The 23,669-nt window shown below is 44.7% G+C and overlaps 1 protein-coding gene across 1 annotated transcript in view; it reads left to right on the forward strand.

The window, feature by feature from the left end:
- The window catches only part of bmp6 (bone morphogenetic protein 6), a 67,880-nt gene that overhangs the window by 13,516 nt on the left and 30,695 nt on the right, over positions 1-23,669 (forward strand). The gene's annotated exons all lie outside the window — the stretch shown is intronic.

A 23,669-nucleotide genomic window follows, 5' to 3' on the forward strand; every position in this document is an offset into this window, starting at 1 on the left:
GTGTGTGTGTGTGCGTGCGTCCGTGCGTGTGTGTGTGTGTGTAAATTGTAAAACAAGCGGTAGGACTTACATGTATAAGTCAGCTCAGGGGAAACGTGGAAGCCAAGCTCGGCTGATTTATCAGCGGATCGTATGCTCGGATCCTAAGCCGCTGAAATGCATTGTGGTCAACGCAGACTTTCCAAAGGGAATAGCACTGAGACTCAACTCTCTGTGGCCCAGAGAGAGAGAGAGAGAGAGAGAGAGAGAGAGAGCAAGACAGTGAGAAAGATGGAGGAAGAAAAATGCACAGGGAAAGAGGGAAAGAGCAAGTGGAAGCGTTATGCGAGTATTGCACAGCGCGAGAAAGAGGGAGAGATTGAATGAGACATTGCAGGAAAAGCTAATGGAGAGAGGAAGGGGTGCATTATAGAGGGAATGTGTGAGATAGACAGGATATAGTTGTAAAGAGACAAAATAGAGAGCCCTAAACAACACACACACACACACACACACACACACACACACACACACACCCTGTGGCCGTGGAATGCAAAACCGAGCCACCAATATTTTGACTCTCCTTTGGAAACAGCTGCGTTTCCCTTTTTCAAAGATATTTTTTCCTTATTTATCAGATCCCTCAGGAGAGATCCATCTCTCTGCTCTGACATTAGCTTCCTCCTCTAAATCTGTAGGCCGCTGGCCTGGCCTAGACACACACGCATATGCACGCAGACAGTACTCACATGCACGCGTACTTCACACGTGCACGTGCGCACGCACACACACGCACACACACACACACACACACACACACACACACAAAATAATATATACATTACACACACACACACACACTTACTGTACACTCAACACACACACACGCACACACGCACCTGCTGCGCTGCCTGGCAGCAGACGTACGCAGCAGATCACTATAGCAGACCTCCCAGCTGCCGTCTCATCATAGAGACACGCACACACACACACACACACACACACACACACACACACACACACACACACACACACACACACACACACAATGGTGTAAATACTCACCTGGATAAATGCCTATACTTGAATGACGCACGGTGCTGCACTCGTAGAATGGCGCATACTATACGTGCATACTGTATAGGAGTCCAGTGTACAGTACACCTGTTAGGATGCACACACACACATGCACACTCACTGACCCCACGGGGGGGCAGTTTTAAATGGCATTCCACAAAGCCTGGCAGGCTAATAAAACGACTTCCCTTGACCAGCATCCCGGTGCGTGATTTAGAGTGGCTTGGCGAAAGTCGAACCCTGTTAGAGATGTTAAGCTTGTATACAATGTTTTGTTTTGTTCAAAAATGGACTCCGGAAAAACCACGAGAGTCCATCTCTGTTTACGGAGTATTTACTCAGCGCTAAATAGCGTCCAATCTCCCAATAGCAGCCAGGGGAGCCATTTTTAAAGAGGGGTCTGCGGCTGGTCTTGACCCAAGAGGAGAGCTGTAGCCTTCATCGCCCGTATAAATCGTGGAGGAAATGGGGCCGAACATCAAGGACGCAGGAAAAGAAGCATAACAAAAAGTGACTCTTTCTTCCCGAGCGATCAGACGGCCTAAATGCTGTGGTCATTGATTTTTATTACAAATATTGACATTAATGGCATCTTAGAAAACAATTACTGGACACTAACGCTCTGTGTGGGGATTTTTAAGTCATAAATAAAGAAAAATCACTCCAAACTCCGAACGTGATCCCAACATGTTTTATATGTTTAGAAATGTCTTTGGTGTCTATTTGAAGTTTTAGGTTTTGGTTTGTGGGATTTTGTTGTAAATTATGACTATCCATAAATATTACATCATGGACCTGGTTGGACATGGTTGTTTGTCTCTCGGTCGGCCACCCAGCTGGTTTTGTCCCCTGTATCGTATAGCAACTGAAGGATAGCAAACTCTGAGAACAAGGCCTCCAGTAAACAATGTATTGATGAGTGTGCTGTGGTATCGTCAGATTAATGATCCTTGCTTTGGACTTGTTGTTGTTAGTTGTATACATTGAACAGCCAAGTATTTGGTGGTGTCACTCGTTTTGTTTATGACTCAAGTGTTTAGCGGGGTTTATTTTCTTGTTCATGTCTACAGTGAAACACGCTAGTAATTTTCCCTTCAAAATGGTTCCCAAAGGGTCTGAGATGTTAGTGAGAGAACGCAAGGCACACGGCCAAACCCTTCCCACTTATCCTTTTGTGGACTCTGTTATCCAAATTCGAAAGACCAAATTAATTATCACATCAAACTGCCCATGGAGTGGAACCCCTTGACCCTAATAGTGCTCGCTCTGGTGGAAGTCAACTCTTTTGTTCTACCTATTGAGCTACTGTACACTCTGACTAATCACCGTGGTTATTGTCCTGATTCACCAGTCTTAACTAGTCTTCACCGTAGGAATGTGTTATTTATGTTTTAACTGAATACCGAAAGTTATACTGTCTCTCCCTTGCTTAACCCTTAGTTTGGCAACAACTTAAAGGTATATTCAGTGATTTGACTTAATTCAAATATCACTTATTTTTAATTTTTTTCTGGATAATCTTCCCTACTATAGAGTGTGCTGACCATATAAGGAGTTCCTCCCTGTCCCCAGTGAGCCCCTGGGGTCAAAAAACCCTAGTTTCAGTTTTGGTGGTGGGTGGCAAAGCCTTCATCCAATCAGGATGAGAGGGGCCTTCCTCCAATCATGATCGAGTGGGGGCGGGCCTTGGTGCACATGCTGTTGGCCTGTTGCACTTCCCCCCACTGTAGAGCGTGCATGTGCACATTTTGTTACCGGGGCGGACTGGGTGGTTTTCCAAATTACCCAAATCACTGAATGCTCCTTTAACAACCATAATGAAAAATAACATATTGAAAATCACCTGGCGCCCGCTGGCCAAGTGGTCCGGGTGCATGCCACATCATCATCATGGCAGCCTCGTAAAACGAGGATCCGTTCTCCTCAGCCATTCACTTCTTCTCCTTCTGGACTAGCTGACCTAGCTGGACTCTCTGTCTGTGTGCCTGCTGGTGACTGTGGAGTCCAAGGTGTCCTCTTTCCTGTCAGTCTTCACTTGATACTATCAATAACGGCAGAAAAGCCATGTACGGCTGTACCGTATATCGATTTGAAAATATCTTTTGCACTGACTGTGGAAATATATTTTCACTGTATATTTTAGAGTCATTTTGACCACTAAAAATATATTTTCTCACTCCAAATGTTTTTTTTTCCTGGCAGTTTTTTTTGCACATTCTTTATATACTTCTGTTCTGCATGGGACTGCCTGTTGTGACAGCTGCTCGGCTGTACAATTATATTTTTACTAACATCTCCATGTGTCAAGAAGGCGAAGAAGAATTTGGGTTGCTGTTTATTTTCCAGCTCATTTAGGCCTCCATTTCATGGAATTTCCATTAAAACAAAAAATAAATGGTGCTGTACTTTGTTGACAGGTCATTGGCTCGAAATGGTGTCCAATGACATGAATATTAGCATTTCTCAGGGCTGTAGGAGGAATTGCAACAGACCGTTAATATCGTGTTTCTCTGAGGTCTGAGGTCGCTTAAAATGTCCAAGCAGACAAGCATTTATTATGATTCATGATTATGAATGCATATATACAGACAAACTAAATGCAGTAATATCTGAGTATCATGGACATGACCTTTTCAGTCTTAATATTGATTGCTTGTTGTTGTAATGTAGGTGGAGCTTGTTCTGAAGTTGGATTTGTATAAGTGGAAAAGATGGCAGTTAAATTGATGAAATGCAAATGATTTAGACCCATATATGTTGTGGATACATGTACCGTACATGTAGTCATGTACACCCCAAAATACATACCACACCCAGCATCGCTTCTGTCCACCCATCATTGTCACCACACACACACACACACACGCCCACGCGCACACACTCATACACACACTAGTTTACCCACACACAATGCTCCAGCCTTCAGGCACAGTAACTCCTCAGAGGAGAGCTTGTGGGTCCTTTCCTAAGCCCTGTCCGAGAGCCGTTGAAGAGCTGGAATGAAATCTGTCAATGACACACAGTCCGGTATGTGTGTGTGGATCATCGTCCAGCTCTCAGGACGCTGAGTCTGCAAGGAGACACACTGCAGCCATTCAGCTGTCAGCCCATCGATGGGAACTCATGATAGTCTCTTGTCTGTCTGTGTAACCTGTGTGTGAAATGTGAATGCGCACATATATTTGTGTTCGCCCGTGCGTGTGCGCAGGCACGTTATCTTGTGTGTGTGTGTGTGTGTGTGTGTGTGTGTGTGTGTGTGGGCTGCACAATAGCTCGTTTTAGCTTTGTCATCGGAATGTGCACATACTGTACAGTGCAATAGTGACATTGCAAAGGATGAACTGTAGCTGAGGGAAATGAATCCAGTCAGTCACAAGTATGTACTAAAACACTTTTACTTCTTTGATCTAGTGAGGTTCGCATAATTGCATTCATTGCACATCTGTGTTCACAAAGGTGTCATGATGATCCAATCAGAGTATATTGAAGAACTGCCTTATTTCACCATATACAATCACCATAAACATTGCGTGAGTGATATAAATTGATAGCTTATAGAGCGTCGCAGTCCCGCCTCCTACCCGGGACCAGGAAATGAAATCCAATGCATTATTCTCATAGACATTTCGTAAAGTATTTATTTAAAGACGGTTACGCCGCGGACAAAGCCAACTCGAGTCGTGACAACTCATGACAACACAAACAATATTTTGGACCAAACAAATAATTAGAAAGAAGAAAAACAACAAAAAAAGTGTTGTAACCTGCCGTTTTTTTCTTCTTTCTAATTATTTGTTTGGTCCAAAATATTGTTTGTGTTGTCATGAGTTGTCACGACTCGAGTTGGCTTTGTCCGCGGCGTAACCGTCTTTAAATAAATACTTTACGAAATGTCTATGAGAATAATGCATTGGATTTCATTTCCTGGTCCCGGGTAGGAGGTGGGACTGCGACGCTCTATAGTGTGCGTGTGTGTGTGCGTGCGTGCGTGCGTGCGTGTGTTGTGGTTCCATCCAAGATTTGATGTCCAGCAGGAGTCATGCTTGCTTGGGATGTCTGTCTGTTAGCAGAGGCCGGACGGACAAGCAATTACAGCAAATTATCCACCTACATTCTGAGCTAGATACGCATGCACGCACGCACTCGCGCACACACGCATGCACGCACACACACACACACAGACACACGCACGCACACACACACACACACGTGTGCATGTGGGTGTGTGTGGATGGATCGCTCCTCATGCTCAGGATCGTACAAAGACAAAAAGAGATGTGTCCAGATTCCATTTTATCTTGTGGACTTTGGGAGATGGAATGCTGCTCAGTGCTGACAGACCTGCAAGTGTGTGTGTGTGTGTGTGTGTGTGTGTGTGTGTGTGTGTGTGTGTGTGTGTGTGTGTGTGTGTGTGTGTGTGTGTGTGTGAGAGAGAGAGTGAGTGTGTACACGCCTGCGCGTATCTGTTTATACTGGAAACAGCTGGACAGTATTGTGTGTGTGTGTGTGTGTGTGGCTGTGTGCGTGTGCGCGCACATGCGTCTGTGTGTGTGTCTCTGTGTGTGTGTGTGTGTGTGTGTGTGTGTGTGTGTGTGTGTGTGTGTGTGTGTGTGTGTGTGTGTACTGGGACAGTGTGTCAAAGTCCAGAGTCTTGGATGATTTCTGTAAAAGCCTGGATGGTTTTTAAAGAATGATATGCAGTATGGGGGCTACAGAAACAAATTGATTATATGGCTTAAATGATGCCTGTGTTCTTAGACAGGAATCCTTCCCACTGAGGTCATTGTGTAACCTGTGGGAGGGGATGGGAGAACCGTATAAACTAGATAGCCAAGTCTTCAAGTTGGTGTGTGTGTCTGTGTCTGTGTGTGTGTCTGTGTCTGTGTGTGTGCGTGCAAGCATGCGTGCGTGCGTGCGTGCGCAGCTCTAGTACTTCTGGACGCAACGTCAGATTTACTGCAGTATTTCCGCAGCACTAAATCATTGTGACTGTCAAAATGAAGACTGAACTGGCGTTTGTTGCACCAACGTCACCGTAGAAGGGCTTTTAAAATGATTATCTATGGGTTGTTGTTTTTTTTTTTGGCCGTTTGCTTTCTTAGCCCAGGCTACTGGGGGATGCTCACACTCACAGAGGTTATTAATGGCTGGCTATAGCGACACGTGGATCAGCCCTTTCAAGTTGCCTTATAAAGGCATTATTCACTTAAAATGAATAAAATTAAGTCTAACAACCCTGCTAGCAGTCCGATGAGGTTGTGCTTCTCCTCACAATATTGCCGTCCTTAGAGCCCCGCAGCTAAAAACAGGCCATGTTGCGTAAAATGTGTGCCGCGTCCCAAACAATTGCATTAGATGCGAACGGATCCGGAAAAATTACGAATGCACTTGTATGGGACGGGGCTTCCATGCCGTATTGTAATGCATCTGGTGTGCATTCCTATTCAGGCCACATCTCTGTTGGACCCTGAGTCTCCTGTCCTGTGTGCTTACTAATGGTGCTTGACAGTGGGCTGCTTTTCTTGCCTCCTATCCCTACTATGGAAAGCGTTTGCTGCCTGGACCCCCCCTAGGCTCTGGGTGTCTGTGTATGGATAATACACTATGTACCTGAATGTCTGTTACAGTATGTATGTAATAATGCACATGTGAAAATATTTTTTTTTCTCATTGGTACAGAAACATCCTACATGTTAATTTAACTCAGAGAAGGTCAGTTAGTGTACAGTACACTGCAGTATATTGGCCGTCTCATTTGCATGGGTACTTGGCTACTTGCATCCTGTTCTGAAACACACAGATGTTCATGGATTTGTGCACATGCGTGCGTGCGTACTTGCTTGCCTTAAACTCACACTCCTCTCAGCGGCCCGTGGCCGATCCTGTGGTGCCTAGTATGTAGGCTTTGATGCTGGGGCAGTGGAGAGGGTGGTGTGTGTGTGTGTGTGTGTGTGCGTGTGCACGCTCGCGTGCTCAAGGTCAGAGGAGAAGATCAGACAGAGCACAGAATAGTCTCCACGGTCCTCTCTCTCTCTCTCTCACACACACACACACACACACACACACACACACACACACACACACACACACACACACACACACACACACACACACACACACACACACACACACACACACAGTGGGTCAGAGTGCTGATGAGTCCCCATGGACCCACATGTCCTCCATCCCTATCAGGACCCCACTATAGCTGTCCTACCAGCTGCCTTCACTACAAAGAGCCAAAACCTCAGCGGGATGCGGAAGCCTGGGGGTCCTGAGGGCAGCCAAGCGTTACAGTATCACCTCAGGCACATCCCACCATGGCTTGTGTGTGTGTGTGTGTGTGTGTGTGTGTGTGTGTGTGTGTGTGTGTGTGTGTGTGTGTGTGTGTGTGTGTGTGTGTGTGTGTGTGTGTGTGTGTGTGTGTGTGTGTGTGTGTGTGTGTGTGTGTGTGTGTGTGTGTGTGTGTGTGTGTGTGTACTTGTGAGGGCCAAATGAACAGTGGTGTAAAATAACAAGAGTATTTCCAATTTTCAGTACTTTTACTTCCACTCCACTACATCTCGAGGCAAATATTGCACTTTTACTCCACTACAATTATTTGAAAATGTTAGTTACTAGTTACTTTTGATAACCATATTTCACAAAAAAAACTAAAAAGGGGCCCTATCATAGAAGGGCAGAATCTGGGTTAATTTTTTTTAAATATTCCTAAAAAACAAATATTGCTGGGAACGTCTCCTTTACTCCACCCTTTCCTGGGACATTTGAAAATGGTCCAGTGAAAAAAAACCTTGTGGTTGTATGGGATTTTTCTCTATCACTCTATCACTAAATTCACCCGAACACCTGCCTGTAGAAAAAAACATGGATGTGGGCAGGGAAACAAACCTACCTTCTATGATGAGCATCATGAAGGTACTGAAAGACCCACCCACTTCAGACATCCGCAACATTATGAAAATTGCAAAAAGATACTGTAATTGTCTGGTTGAAAATCACCTGTGTTTAGTGTTCTAGGGTTAAGTACATTTTGATACCAATACTTTTGTAATTATACTCAAGTAAATATTGAATTCCGTACTAACAGCGAAACTTTTACTTGATGTGAGTATACTACAAGAGAAATAGTTTACACTTTCTTTTTAGAGTTAAGGATTCTGCACGCTGAGTCTGTTTATTTTAATCCGTCAGCCAATAAAAATCTTTGCTAAGGCTTGCAATTAGGGAAAGATTCAGTTTGGGGTTAAAATCTTGAAATAGGAATAGGGGTTTGGAGGTTAGGTTTGGCGTTATGGTGTAGTTATGCCCGATTTATACTTGGATGTTTGTGTCATGCACCAAAAATGAAATTAGCCAATCCACAAACTCACAGTGCAGGGACCAGTGCATATGTGAGGGACCAGAGTTGGTCGGCAATGAGAGACACCAGGATTCTTGCGTGGTTTTCTTAAAAAGATATTTTTTGTCTTTTATTATCCACATGAAACATGACAAATAACAAACATTAATTCTAGGCCTAAAACAATGAGGACAAACTGAACTTACATCAAGACTGAACTAACCAAAATGAGACCTGAGGGGAACATATATAGTGGGTGATCAAACCACTATTGAAACACAGGGGAAGACAAATCCCCTGTGCTGCACTGTGAGCTTGTGGATTGGATAATTTATTTCGGTACATGACATCGGCATGCAACTACGAATAACTCATGCTTTAGGTTTAGGGTAAAGAAATTGTACAGCAAAAGAAAAAAAGAAAAATGCATTTACAAAATTCCTGCCATACATTTCTCGTCTCCACAAGTATAGCAGTACACGTGTGTGTGCGTGCGACGTGCGTGAGTGTGTGCGTGCGTGCGTGCGTGCGTGTCTGTGCGTGTGTGTCCGTAGACTAAAGGTGTCAGAACCAGGGACAAAGCATACAGTATGTGTTGCTAGAATCACGTGAAGTCTTTTTTTTATCCCCAGTCTTTCCAACATGGCATCTAAATGCCAAAGTTTTGTGTTTGAAGTTTGGCTTCAATCTGTGCTGAAAGAGTAGTATTTACACCGTAAACGCTTCATCTTAATTAGATGTTTTTCTTCAGGAAGGAACCAGCGGTATTCACAGACGAGCGCCGCTTGTGTGATGTGAGCTTTTTAGTTCCCCAAGAAAGTCACATTTTAATCAAAGCTGTAATTAGATGAGTCTCTGGAGCAATTAACAACAAAGGGGAAGACATGGAGATATCTGCCTCATCCTCAGAAACCGTCGGAGTCTTGAGAGAAAAACCAGACCGAATTTGGACTGTAATTACATAAACACAGATGAATTCTTCCCGTGCCTTGGACTCCAGCGCCATTTTTTTATTGGTTTAACCATCCGTGGAGTCTACACTCTTGACAGTTTCTTGGTGTGCAAAGATTTAATTGAGTGCACTTTTCAAAATGTCTGCATGCTTCTTTTTTTTTAATATTCTTGGTTTCGTCTTCTGTCTTTCTCTCATTCTCTCTCTGGTCAGCAATTGTCCACCTCTCACCGACGTCTCTTTAGGATGGGTAGATTAGATCAAATTAGGTCATTCACATCTAAGCATCTGGCCTATAACACTTGTTAAAATGTCTTTCTACATGAGAGAATCATTGAGACAGTCCAAGAGGAGAACTCTCTTATTATAAAGAATCACCAACACAAACAATTAGTCTTCCTCCCTGGATCAGAATCCAACAGGGAGGTGTCTGGATGTGTCCACACCGCCATGCAGGATGGATATCTCGCACAGATACTATATTTTCTTTTCTGTCTAAACAGGGAAAAGTGTTATTCCACGTGTTTCTGTTCTGTATTTTATGACACCAAAGAAGATATTTGGGGAGGGCATTGTCTGGGTCACAACTCACAGGTGAGATGCACAGCAGTGTATGCTATAGTCATTACTGTAGCATCACTCTCTGAGTTGGAGGAGTGGTACCGTTAACCACCTAAAAAGTTCATGGGATCTGTCTCCTGCTTACAATTAAGAACCTTTTAATTCAGGGCATGCCAATAGCAGGCCTGGTCAGATAGCTGCTAGCGTAGCTGTGTGTAATATGACCTTGGTTTGAAAAGAAAGTGAACTGAATTTGTTTGGTGAGAGGTCAGAGAAATGTAAATGTGTTGAAACCTGCGTTGCTTGTGTTACAAATGGCTCAATTTGTAACAAAAATGCAGAAGCTTACACAAACAAAGAATGTTTACTAGTTATTAAAACTAACTAAACAACCAAAAACCCAAAAGGCTGGGATGCTCCCAGTGAGCTGCATGGTGAGAGAGAGAGAGAGAGAGAGAGAGAGAGAGAGAGTCTTTAAGATGGGTCACATTTTCTGAGTCCTACTTCAATGACATTAGTAGAGTATTGCATCCTAGGACCCCCAGAGGGTGACATGATTGAGTCCTTTCTCAATTTTGTAAGTCTAAAGGCCTATTCATATTTTGGATTTTCGGTGGTGAGGTGACCACCACTTCACCAAAAACTACAACATGACGTCACTGAGCCGCGGGGAAGAGAAAACCACCGCTCTCCCCAGCCCTCCTCTCTGTTTTTACTCAGCAACGGACCGGTGGTCACCGAGACTCGCTCAGGGCAATGTGATTTGTCTAGAAGCTGTTATGTAATGTTGTTGTGCTGGCTATAGTATACTTTATGATAGTTGCAATGACAGCTCAGCTCGCAACCACCACAGAGTATAGCAGGGCAGCGCTGTCCTCCTGCCTGGCCGTGACGAGACGTGTGTGTGGGGGGACCAAGGGGCCAGTGAGGCACTCCAACGTTGAAGCACTGGGCCCTAGTGGTAAGAGGAGGGACTACAGTCGGACCCGTGGATTCATGACCGGGAAACCCTGTGCAGCTGGGCTTTAACATTGAGCGCTCGGTTCTACTTCCGGTTGCATTTGACCACCAAAATTTGGTGGTCAAATGCGGAAGTAGACGTTTTGAGACGGTCCTTCCGGGTGCTTCAAAACGCCACTGAGCAACTTCCACTGACATGAATAGCGGAGGGGGCGGAGTTTCGCGCCAGCTCAGTCTCTATCCTTCTTTATACTCTATGGGGGGGACAGAGGAATTGGGAGTCGGGGCTTACAGTATAGTCAGCACAACGCGAGTAGCTCCCCCCAGCAAAAAGTGGAACACACACACATGCACGCACGTGCACGCAGCACTGCCCGGCTTTGCTCCGTGGCACTGGTTTTGCGAGCCGAGCAGTGTTGCCATGTCCGCATATTATAAGTGACATTGGGCTTGTTTTTCTGTAAAGTTGCTTATATAAATATTGGTAGTTGTGGGTTGCGTTTTTTTGGGCATGTTTCTAAAGTGTAGTTGCTTATTTGGGCTTGTTTCCTAATGTTTAAACCACCATAATGTTTACCACCATGTTTGTCCAAGCAAGGACCCTATACATCACAGTTTCCCAACCACTGGTACTTGAGCCCCCCTCTGGTGGTACACAGAGGAATCGCCCAAAAATTCAGGTGGAATGAAATATTTATATTACTACAGGTAGTTCTTCTGACCAAGCAATTGGTTGAAATAGGCTATCCAGCCGTGCTGAAATGAGCATGATGGCACACCTAGCCGTTTAACAGAAGATTTGAGAACGGATTCATCACATTAGAAATATCATCAGTTGTGCCGACTAGTGATTAGACAGAGTTTTGTCAGAGCTAGGAATGGAACAAAAAGGCAGGATATTTTCTGAGGTGGTACTTGTCACTTTTTCTCCAAGATGTTTTGGGTTTTTTTAATAGCAGATCTACAAGCTCACAACGCTTCAAATAGCCAGGCCTCTTTTGGGATTGTTTTCATGGACCTGGTTGCTTATTTCTCTCACACAATCTGGCAACCCTGGAGCTGAATAGAATAGAGGCAGATAGGCAGTAGAGAGAAAGCAGAGGGAAAACAATGGACGAATTTGAGGAAGTGTTGGCCATGGAGGGTAGGAGATATGAGCACAGTGGTGATAGACTATGAGCGGCGACATCCAAATCACCGCTTCGGTGGTCACCTCACCACCGGAGCGGTGGTCACCTCACCACCGAAAATCCAAACTATGAATAGGCCTTTATAGGATGCAGGATGCAGCCTACACTGCGTTAACGAGCAATTATGGGCACTAGATTTGCCCGTAAACCTCAAGTTTAGCAGTGCTATTTGCATCACTGCATATCAGTAATCATGACAACCAGATTAGTTACCGTGTCAACCCCAGTGTTGTCACTTGTAAACAGTAGCCACTAGCCTACATTGAGGTGTGAAGGTGTCATAGACTTGTTGTTTATAGAGTGGAGACACAGTAACATGTCTTAATGGCAAAGTATGCATTGTTGTGATCATCATGATCGTCATTTAACTGAATTTGCTGATATGGGTCATAAGCCTCCTTCTCGAGTATCCAGAAGTAAAGTGGCAGTAAAGAGTTGTCCCATGATGAGTAGCCTCGGAAACCCAGACGTTTTTATTTCCAGGGAGAAAAAAAAAGTCTGGGTCCGAGTCCACTTCAATTCGGCATAGAGTAGCATATCTCACTCTCTGCTGATTTCTGATCGTCTGCACCTTTGTTAAATTGACACACGCACACATGTACACACACACACACACTCCTCTCTCTCTCTGTCGCTCTAAGTAATTAGTCTCATGTCGCGCAGCTGCGCATAGTTTCTCCCGGCGGGGAGCTGCCTATGCCATAAAAAGCATAGGTGAGTTCCAGGCTACATGATGAGCAGCTAAATGCCTTACTGTCTAAACATTTAAGAGTGAACCACCCTCAACTTACTGCAGACAAACAGCACATACTGTAGGTTGCAGCACATGCTGTTTAACTGGACTGTAATTCCTGTATTGATATTGAATGAGCATTCCGTGTGCCAGTGAAGGGAGAGGGTTGTTTTGCTTTGCGTCGTGGTTGTGGGACGGGTGAGAGACAGTGAGAAATTGAAGCTGAAGGGATCTGACGAACGGCGGCCACCGGCCAGCTGTCCCTTCAAGGGATTGGTTGGACGGCAGCGGGAGTGCGAGAGAATGAGCTGACCACTGACCACAGAGCAGTCAGCCTGTCAACCACAGAGCAGCCAGGCTGCCTCTCCTCTCCTACACAGTCCTGCTGTTCTGCCCCAGTTCCAAGAACACTATTCGTTTTACTATCAGTGCATCTCTTAGGGTTGTGATGTCTTTGTCCTTCTATTTTTGCTATTTGTCGTACGTCCAACTGTATAGGGAGTAATAATATCTATAAAGATACAGCCATATCTTTCTTTCTTTCTTTCTTTCTTTCTTTCTTTCTTTCTTTCTTTCTTTCTTTCTTTCTGTCTTTCTTCCTTCTATCCAGTGCTTTCCTCTCCAATTCAGCCAAGCTCTCTGTATAATAACTCACAGTCATATTCCAGCAGCCTCCGTGCTTTCACTCCAAGCACACTCACCCATCACTCATCCCCCGCCTCCCTATCCCGCTATCCATCCATCTTGTCCTTCCATGCTTCTTGCATGTTGCTCCCATTAATATTCTCCTTTCGACGGACGTCTTGTGGATTCGCGCTTCTCTCTCTCAACTCCGTCCGTCCGTCAGTCATTCTGTCTGTCCGTCATTCTGTCTGTCTGTCCGTGCACAGCCAGACTCCAAGCCCAGAGCTATACTTCATTATTTCAGTGTTACAGTCCCTCCCCCTCATTTAGTGGATCTCTCTGTGTGTGTGTGTGTGTGTGTGTGTGTGTGTGTGTGTGTGTGTGTGTGTGTGTGTGTGTGTGTGTGTGTGTGTGTGTGTGTGTGTGTGTGTGTGTGTGTGTGTGTGTGTGTGTGTGTGTGTGTGTGTGTGTGTGTGTGTGTGCGTGCGTGCGTGCGTGCGTGCGTGCGTGCGTGCGCGCGTGTGAGTGTGCATGTAATTTATATATTAATATTATATATTCGAGGGCCAAATGTCCCCACAAGTACATTATAATGTGAGGTCAAAAACGACATGGGGAGTTAGGCTTCTAATTAGGACAGGATTCAGGTCAGGTTTAGGATTAGGCAGTTAGAGTTTAGGTTTAGGAGTTAGGGCCTAATGGCCTTTATAAAAACTGCCATCCTATAATGTTGATGTCCTCGCGAGTCGCAAGTACAGTAAAACCAACATGCGTGCGTGTGTGCCTTTCCATCGAAATGTATTTGCATCGAAATGTATTTACATTATGCAGAATATCCAATTTCATACGTTCATACAAATTCTATAATGGGTATATTTGTGTGTAGGGGCACACATATTATATATGTATATATATATATATTGAGGGCAGCGATCCAGGAATCCCGAGTTGGTGTTGGCTAGACCTCACTCTCCAGCAACTAACTATTTGTGTGTATACAAGCTCACAATGCAAGTACTGACATTTGGAAATACTCAATAAAGTTAATAGAAAAAGGGGAAAAAAGCCTCAAAATTATACGAAGAAAGTACAGTACTTGAGTAAATGTACTTACTTTCTTTACACCAGTGGGTGCAGCCAGATGTTGTGCAGGTGGAAAGAAGGAGAGAACAGGTCTATTAATGTCATCCAACAGGACCTGCGTCTCGTCCATCTCACCTCTCTCTCTCGCTCGCTCTCTCTCTCTCTCTCTCTCTCTCTCTCTCTCTCTCTCTCTCTCTCTCTCTCTCTCTCTCCCAGACCTGGCCTCTATCTCGGTCTCTCTCTCTCTCTCTCTCTCTCTCTCTCTCTCTCTCTCTCTCTCTCTCTCTCTCTCTCTCCCAAACATGGCCTCTATCTCGGTCTCTCTCTCTCTGTGTGTGTCTGTTCCCCTCCTGTTCTTTCACTCTTCATCTATCCTTCGCTTTGCTTCTTATGTCTCCCTCTCCTTCTTTCTGTCGCCATCCATCTCTTCGTCTCCCTCTCTTCTCACTCACAGACACTTCTGTCTCTGTCTCTCTTGCAGAGTTCTTCAAGTCTGGAGCGGTCGCCTTTCATCTCGCTCTGCCCTCTTGTTTCTCTCCATATATTTATCTATCTCGAATCTCTTTCTCCCACTCCCCTCTATTTCTGTGTTTATAAGGAGACAAAGTCATTCACAGATTAGTTCCATTCCGTTTTCGCGGGTGTGCGTGCGTGCGTGCGTGCGCGCGTGCGTGCGTGCGTGCGTGCGTGCGTGCGTGCGTGCGTGCGTGAGAGAGCGAGGGAATCCACAACCTTGTGGTGAAGATGTGTGGTCAGACAGGCCAGTCCTCTGGGTTCTGCTCTGTGTCTCCCGACTTCCATCTCTCACTCTGTCAGCAACACGCGCGCGCACACACACACACACACACACACACACACACACACACACACACACACACACACACACACACACACACACACATACACATACACATGCACACACTCAGGCACACGTACACTACAGACATACACACAGATATCCCACATCACACTCGCAGATTCACACACATCCCCACACTGACACATTTTTTCCCAACTCCTTCCGTTGCCCAGTGTTTGCACCTCACCACTAATGTAACCACAGCCTCCCATCTTTAGAATCACTTCAAATCCGCCCCTGTCAGAGACATCCAGGCCCCTATTCCCTTTGGTCTGTTCTCCTCTCAAAGCTCCTCGAGTCACGCTAGATGACTGCGGAGGTTATGCACCCTCGACGCGTAGTGTCAAGGTTTTTCCTTTGATTGCCGATGCGTAACCTCAGTGGACTCCAGCTCAGATTCAATATCCAGAGAACGGAAAGGTGACTGGAATGATAATTATCTGCAGTTTTGAAGAAGTGCTGTTAGTTTAGAAGCGTTTGTGGGCCCTGTTTCGTGATTTAATATTTCTGATTAACTAAAACCAATGTTCCCATACAGAGAGTTCTATATGTACTTGTACTACGACTGAAACCCTATATGCTTCATTGACCGAGGTACCCCAGGGGTCTATATCCTTGTCTCTCTCCTTTTCTCCCTCTAGATGAAGTCTGTTCGCCTAAAATAGCCGATCTACAACAAGGCCAAGCTTACAAGTTGTCACAAATTAATGTTTTTGTGAGCTTGTAGATGGGTTACTTTGTAAATTTGCTATTTAAATGTTTGCCTATTTTCACCAAATGTCCAGAACAGAGACGCTAGGGTTCAAGTGGTTACCAATTTCAACGTGGCATCCATATTGTGGACATTTCATTATAGGTGGAAATATTTCAATAAGTCAAAATTGAAAATCATCTATTTTCCCTATTCATCATATGGTGAAGTATAGTGCTAAAATGGTAACTAAGTGTGAAATATGACCTACTATTATGCTAGAAGCATAAGGAATGGATAGTTTGAGGCATGGAAACCATATGGTATACTGTATGCAGGGGTGGCTGGTAACAAAGTACATTTACTGTACTTGAGTACTGCGTCTGTCTGTGTGCAAGGCATTGCTTAAAATGAGCATCTTTCCCTGGGTAAATAAAGGATATAACTTACTGTAGATACCAATGCATTGATACCAATGCATTGAAAGAAACTGTACTTTTTACTATAAGTATTTTTTTAAAGCAAGTAGCCTACTCCAGTACTTCAACTCAAGTACACATTTGACAGTGCAACTTTCACTAGTTGAGTAATATTTTACCAGGAATCTCTTACTTTGACTTACAGTAAGTACTGTCTGGGATTGAGTGCTTTGTCCACCACTGACTGTACTGTATGGCATCTTTAGGAAAATTGTAAAATATCTGCAAAGAACTAACTTTTTTCTACCTGCTTAGCCATCTGTGTGCGGACAGACCACCGCAGAGCAGACAAACTAAAATACACCTGACGTTTTTGGGAAGGAAAGTCAGACTTTCCACAGATATAACTGCATCTGAATGCTATGTACATTTGATACAGAGTGTGTGTGTGTGTGTGTGTGTGTGTGTGTGTGTGTGTGTGTGTGTGTGTGTGTGTGTGTGTGCGTGTGCGTGTGCGCGTGCATGCGTGCTTCTGCTGTGTGCTTCACACGCATGACATTCAGGAGCGCAAAAACAGTTTCATAAACTTGAACACAATAATGGATGAGTGTTTACAGTTGTTCTTTGAGAGTGTGCTTGAATGCAAGGGAAACGAATACCCAACAGCAGTATTATGTATTATGTATTAGCATACAACAGCAGTATTATGCCAAGTGTGTTCATATGGATGCCATGCAATTTAAAGGGGATTTCTTGGCCACCTGTGTACGTGTGTGTCGGTACGACTGCTCCGAACCTTTGGACATACAGAAACTGTGTTAGTGTAGGTTTAGGAGATGCATGGTTGTGGGTTCAACTCCCTTGACTGGCTGGGAAAGTCTGGGTGGGCGTTTACCGTGAAGTCAAGGAGTAGCTCTTCCTGTTCTCAACAACTCCTGTTGAGGTGCAAGGCTATTAACCCCCTGCTGCTGCTGCTGCTGCTGCTGCTGCTGCTGCTGCTGCTGCTGCTGCTACAGAAAGCTTGTCTTTCCATATTTCAACATTGTGTTTATTTTCTCTTGGTAAACGAATGCCGTTCTTCTTACAACAGTGTCACGCAAAAGAAGCAAACATAGCTCATCTACAGTACAAGCTCACAACGTGTTTTCGATGCGACTCGTTGTGAGCTTGTAGATCTGCTATTTTTGAACAGTTTTTAACCCGTTTAGACCGTAGGCTAATAAGCAACAAGAAATGTTGTCCAAAAGCGTCCAAAAACGGGTTCCCGGATTGAAGTGAAATGAAGTGTTTAACAAGAGCTTGTGACTAAATGATAACTATAGGTCAATTTCCTGAAAAGTATAGCAGTTGTGGACATACAAGGATTCCACACAACAGCGGCATGGTGCTGTGGAGACGCTCGCTTGCCAACAGTGGAAGTCTGTGGTCATCTCTCAACGTTGAGATTGTGCACAGCCGAGATCGAAACTCAGAGTTGCTGGAAAATAGTCTTCGGGAGGGAAGAGTGCTTTCAGTCAGCCCTAGATCAATTGGACTGTAGTGAAGTAGTGTGTGTGTGGGGGGGGGTGTGTGTGGGGGGGGGGATGAATTGGAACAACTCAAAAGAGAGGTTTGTTGACACTTTCACCTGTCTGTTATCAATTAGCAGACCGTAATGGGCATGGACAAGTACTTGTTTGATCAAAGAGCTTCCTTGATAGGAAACAGAGAATTTCCTTTCTGTGTGGAGTTTGCATGTTCTCCCCATGTCCCCTAGGGTAGGTACCCTCACAAAAAACATGCAGTAATCCTGGTCTCTAAACTACCTCCCCCTGGCCAGCCGGGGCTCCTGATGGAGGGGAAAGGAACTGGTCGGAATAACGTGTTCCTTCCACACGCTATGTCTGGTCGGGGAAACTCTCCCGTCTCCCCTGTCAGCTAGGTGAAAAGAAGCGGCTTGGGCTCCACATGCATAGAAGGAAGCATGAGGTCAGTCCACTGCCCCCCCCCCCCCCCCAGTTTGGCAGATGAAGTGTAGCGCCCAGGATTACATTAGATAATTGACACTGGGTGAAAAAATGGGTTGCAAAATCGTGGGATAAAAATTAAGTTTAAAAAAAGTAAACAGAGAATTTCAAGGTCCAGGGCGTTGAAGCCTGCTTGAGGGAGAGTTGGAAAGTCATTTGGACCGCCCTTGACCTCACACCACACACAGACAGAGATTTACAGATCTAACATTCCATCAACACAAACCCACACCTGACATCATAGACATCCACACAGCAACATCTGCTGCTATGCACAGAGGAGGAAACAAATACAAGTGCACATGTCTCTACACATCTGCGTGTGTGTGTGCGTGCATGCGTGTGTGCGCACACTTCCGTGCGTGCATGTGTTCCTGTGTGGGCAGCATGTGGGGAAATGTGATGAAACGGTCACTGTCACAAGTGATAGACATAACATAGAGCTGATGTGAAGAACATCTTTGTCACTAAAGGCCGTATGAGGAAGTTTGACTCTCTTTGAAGCATCGAGCAGAGAGGCTCAATCCTCCAATCAATTACCAGGATTGCAGGAGGCGTGGGCCAATATACCCCCCCTTCTCGCCATGGTTCATTATTGGGTTTTCCCAGTGAGCGGCAAAATGAACTATGAAGTCATCCAATGCTATGAAGAATGATTTGTCTTTGGGATCAGCAGGGCCTGGGAGCAGCATACAATTCTGCTGACTAGATTTTCACAGTGTTTATGTAGTGCGCTAATGGCCAATGTTGACCCGCAGTATACCAGGGTGTGAGGTGGGTGAGGCCGCTGCTTCAAAGATCATTTGATTGGCTGGTTCCCGCAACCTACAGCACAGGACCTGTTGCGTTTCTTAATCTCAAAATGCATCCCGAAGCGTTTTGAGCTTGTAGAGATTTGTTATCTTTGCTATTTCTGAATGTGAATTCTGTAACAGTTTTCGGACATATTTGCCGTTTCCACCCGTCGGCGACGATATTTGAAAATCTATATCATATGAAATGGAAAAACTAAATATAATGTTACTTAATTGAAGGAGTAATGCGATGAGCGCGAGCCTGCTGCCGGTTGGAGAGCAGAGAGAGGGAGGAGATGACCTTGGTCTGCCGTTCCACATGTGGGAGCTGAGCTGAGGCGCATCCTCCTCTCCCTCATTCCTCCGTCCCCTCCCGGGAGCAGACCTGGACTGTAGAACCATGACTTCTGTTAAATGATTAGAGACATAATGTGTGTGTACACAGTATGTGCATGGTGCGCAATGAGACACTATCCAGGGAGAACAGACTGTAATGTTGTGCCGTGTGTGTGTCTGTATGTGTGTGTGTGTGTGTGTGTGTGTGTGTGTGTGTGTGTGTGTGTGTGTGTGTGTGTGTGTGTGTGTGTGTGTGTGTGTCTGTGTCTGTGTGATCATAATTTATCATGAATGAGATGGAATGAACTACTGGAGTTTAGCTCGTCGATTAATGTAGTTTTACGTGTTTTGTTTCCACTTTTGATGTGCACACAAACACACGCACGCACGCACGCACGCACGCACGCACGCACGCACGCACGCACGCACGCACACACTGATGTGTAAGCCATGTGGTCCAGTATGTAGGAGTCTCTTGGTGTTTGAAGGGGACAGACAGACAGGTCCACCGGAGGACACTCCCTAATGTTTCTATACTGCTGTGGTTTATCAAGTCAGGAATACCATGAACGCTACACTTATGTATATCTTGGTTGAAATGACCAATCCTGCCTCCTGCCTACCGATGGTAGGCAGGGTTCTGAATTGTCCACAGCAGAGATTCCCAAACTGTGGTGCGTGCACCCCCTGTGGTGCGAGCGCCTTCTAGGGGGTGCGTGACATGAAAAGGCTAATGGTGGTGCTATGGCTTTATTTATACTTGCCAATATATGGCAAGTAATAAGTATATGCAGAATATATGCCATATGCAGGTTCATATATGAGCATGATATATGTGGATATATTGCATATGTGATTATAGGAAATAATGGGCAGTATTATGCGTGTCTTAAGTACCAGGTCTTATTACTTAACTTAAGACCTGGTCAATGCTGTTTGGCCACTCAGAATAGCCAAATGGCATTGATCACGCCTCCAGGTCTTAAGTTAAGTAATAAGACCTGGTACTTAAGACTTGCATAATACTGCCCAAAGTCTCTAGGCTATATAGAGCGTATGCGACATATGCAGACGGCCAATTTCGAATATGTCATGCACATATAAAAAGGTTTGGGTACCGCTGGTCCACAGCCCTCTGCTGTGACAGAGGAGGAATACATTTAGCTGTGCTGTGGGTAACTGAACGAAGCCTCACAAATCACACTGTTGTGTTCAGTTGGCAAAACCACTCTATACAGGCAGGTTGGTTGTGGGCATATTGACTAGTGCGCCAATGGTTTATGTCTCATTTGATTTGACCAAATGACAATAGTGATATTTATAAATGTCTCCCCTATGTATGTAAAACATAAGCAATACATTCTAAAGCAGTGGTTCCCAAACGTTTTAGCCCGTGACCCAAAAGAGCTGTTTTCCCAGGACCCAAACCAGTGAAAATAGCAGATCTACAAGCTCACGTCGCTTTGCGCTGTGTTGTTTTCTATAATTTATGGTTTTCTTTCATTTTTCCTTGATTTAAATTACTGAAAAATAATAATTGAATTTGTTTTCAATTCATGACATTTTTAGTCTTGTCTGGGAATGGTATTTGAAAATGACTTGAAATAACAATTATTAAAAAGAAAAAAAAGGGACCCATACAAATGTGTCCGTGACCCACAAATGGGTCCCGACCCAGTGTTTGGGAACCGCAGCGTTCTAAAGAACCACGTCGCGGTTCAACGCTCTTCATGAGTTTCACTTAAACTCAGAGGTTCCCAACTCTTTCTGGGTCGCGGCCCACTTGAAACTCTTGAAAGCGTTCACAGCCCACCCATCTTACCACATAGCTTATACTTCACCGTGCATTTCCTCCACTGCTCAAGCTTTCACATCCGTAACTTAAGTGGTTCTGTGTCGTGACTTCATGCATGCTAGCAGTGGTGGAAAAAGTACTCAAATGTTTTACTTAAGAAATACTCTGACTGTTACAAGTAAAAGTCTGGAATTATTACTTACAAAAGGGAAGAAAATAAATTAGACTAAAACTTATATCATGAAATGTTGTTTTCAACTACGTTTACCAAACATAATGAGCACTGACACACAACTTGCATATAATTCACACACAAATGCACACGCGCGCACACACACACACACACACACACACACACACACACACACACACACACACACACACACACACACACACACACAACGCGCGTTCATGCCCCAGGTCCATCTCGGCACCTCACACACAGAAACTCACCCACAAATGCGCGCACGCACACACACACACACACACACACACACACACACACACACACACACACACACACACACACACACACACACGCATACACGCATACACACGCACACAGAGACAGACATGGAAATCCCATCAGAGGTCAGATCCTGTTTCCAGTGGTTGGTTTACTTTCACCAATCGCATTATATCGCATAATAAAGTGACACACATCCGATCATTTCATTGTGGTCTTGAAATGATAAACCACATGGAATATGATTTTTGTAATGAAAAAATCAGATCTGGATCACACGGGTGGAAAGACCAGAGCAGATTTGTAATGGAATATGGTTTATATGCTAGATTTGAACTAGCTGAGTTGTGTTCATTTCATCACTTAAAGGCCTTTACTGTACAGTATGGAGAAAAGTCCCCATTACTGGTACAGTATTGGCTATAACAGTGATTGACAACCTGTGGGCCGGGGCCCGTGAGGATATTGTAAGTGGGTCCCTAGAAAATCAAAACTAGTATTGATAACAAAACAATCATATAAAAAAAACAATGTAACCAAATGTCATGGCATTTTTTTCTTTAAAACCTTGAAAAACGTGTTTTCATTATTGTGATACAGATAAATATGAACTTAAAAGTATACTGATAGTTCTTTCCACTGAAGATAATAATAGCTAGCCCAGAACATAATCCATTTATTGATTGTTAAAGTAAACATGCTCGGACAATGCACGGGCCCACCCATCTGACCGTTTAAGTGGTCAGAAGGGTGGGCTGCAAGCGCTTGTGTGACCCTTTCTATCCAGTAAAGGTTGGGAACCGCTATGTTTTTAAGTTATCTTCTGGGCATAATAGTTAAAGAATAAAGACAAACGTGGCAAAAATAGGAGAACATTTGTGAAGATTACAGCTGGGAGTTTTGTCGATCTGCAATTTTTGCTATTGACATTGAACAAAGGTTTATTTATGTGGTTATGGTAGACACTTAGTGCTAATGCAGGTCTGTTCAGTACACTGTGAAAATAATGTAGGAGAAAAAGTGAGAGAGAGAGAGAGAGACAGAGAGAGACAGAGAGAGACAGAGCGAGAGTGCGTGCGTGCGTGCGTGCGTGCGTGCGTGCGCGACTGTGCGTGCGTGTGAAAGAGAGAGTGTGTGAGAAACAGCTGAGAGCGTGTTCATGTGCGTGATGTCGAGCACTGCGAGGGACTTCCAGGCTGTGGTCCACGGCTCCCCAGCTCTTTCTCTCATTTCCCTGTGCTCTCTCCGTGTGTGGTGCACTGTGTCAGTAAATGGATGGACTCCACAGGCCCTCCTTTGCTGTGGGTCGCATTCAAACCTCCAGCTGAGACGTGGAACCGTTTCCCCCAGCGGGCAAACACATAATCATTACGGCACATATTGCGCCTATAAAGCGGAGGAGGCCTTTGGAGGGAGCGCAATTGTTGGTTTTTGTAATTTTTTCCGCCTTCAGAAGTGGTCACGACGCACACACATGTTTGCTGCCGCCAAGGGGAGAGAAAAAAAACATGGGCTTTTTGCTTGGGACGGATGATAAAAGAGGGGTTTATTTAGGGAAACTGTAAGCCGCAGAAACCTATTAGTCAATGTGCATGAATCACATGTGATCACTTTAAAAGGCTTCTATGGTCAACCTCAGCGCTGTGTCTGTGAATAGGATATCCGCTCTTCACTAACTGGCGTCCTGCACAAAACCTCGTGTTTTCACTTTGAGCGTTTTTCTGCTCGGATCGACAGCTTGCCATCGTCTCCCATTGGTGGAAAAAAATTATTCATGGCACTGGAATCGAACCAGAATAAAC

This window comes from Electrona antarctica (assembly GCF_951216825.1).
Source record: "Electrona antarctica genome assembly, chromosome: 20".
Taxonomy (NCBI): Eukaryota; Metazoa; Chordata; class Actinopteri; order Myctophiformes; family Myctophidae; genus Electrona; species Electrona antarctica.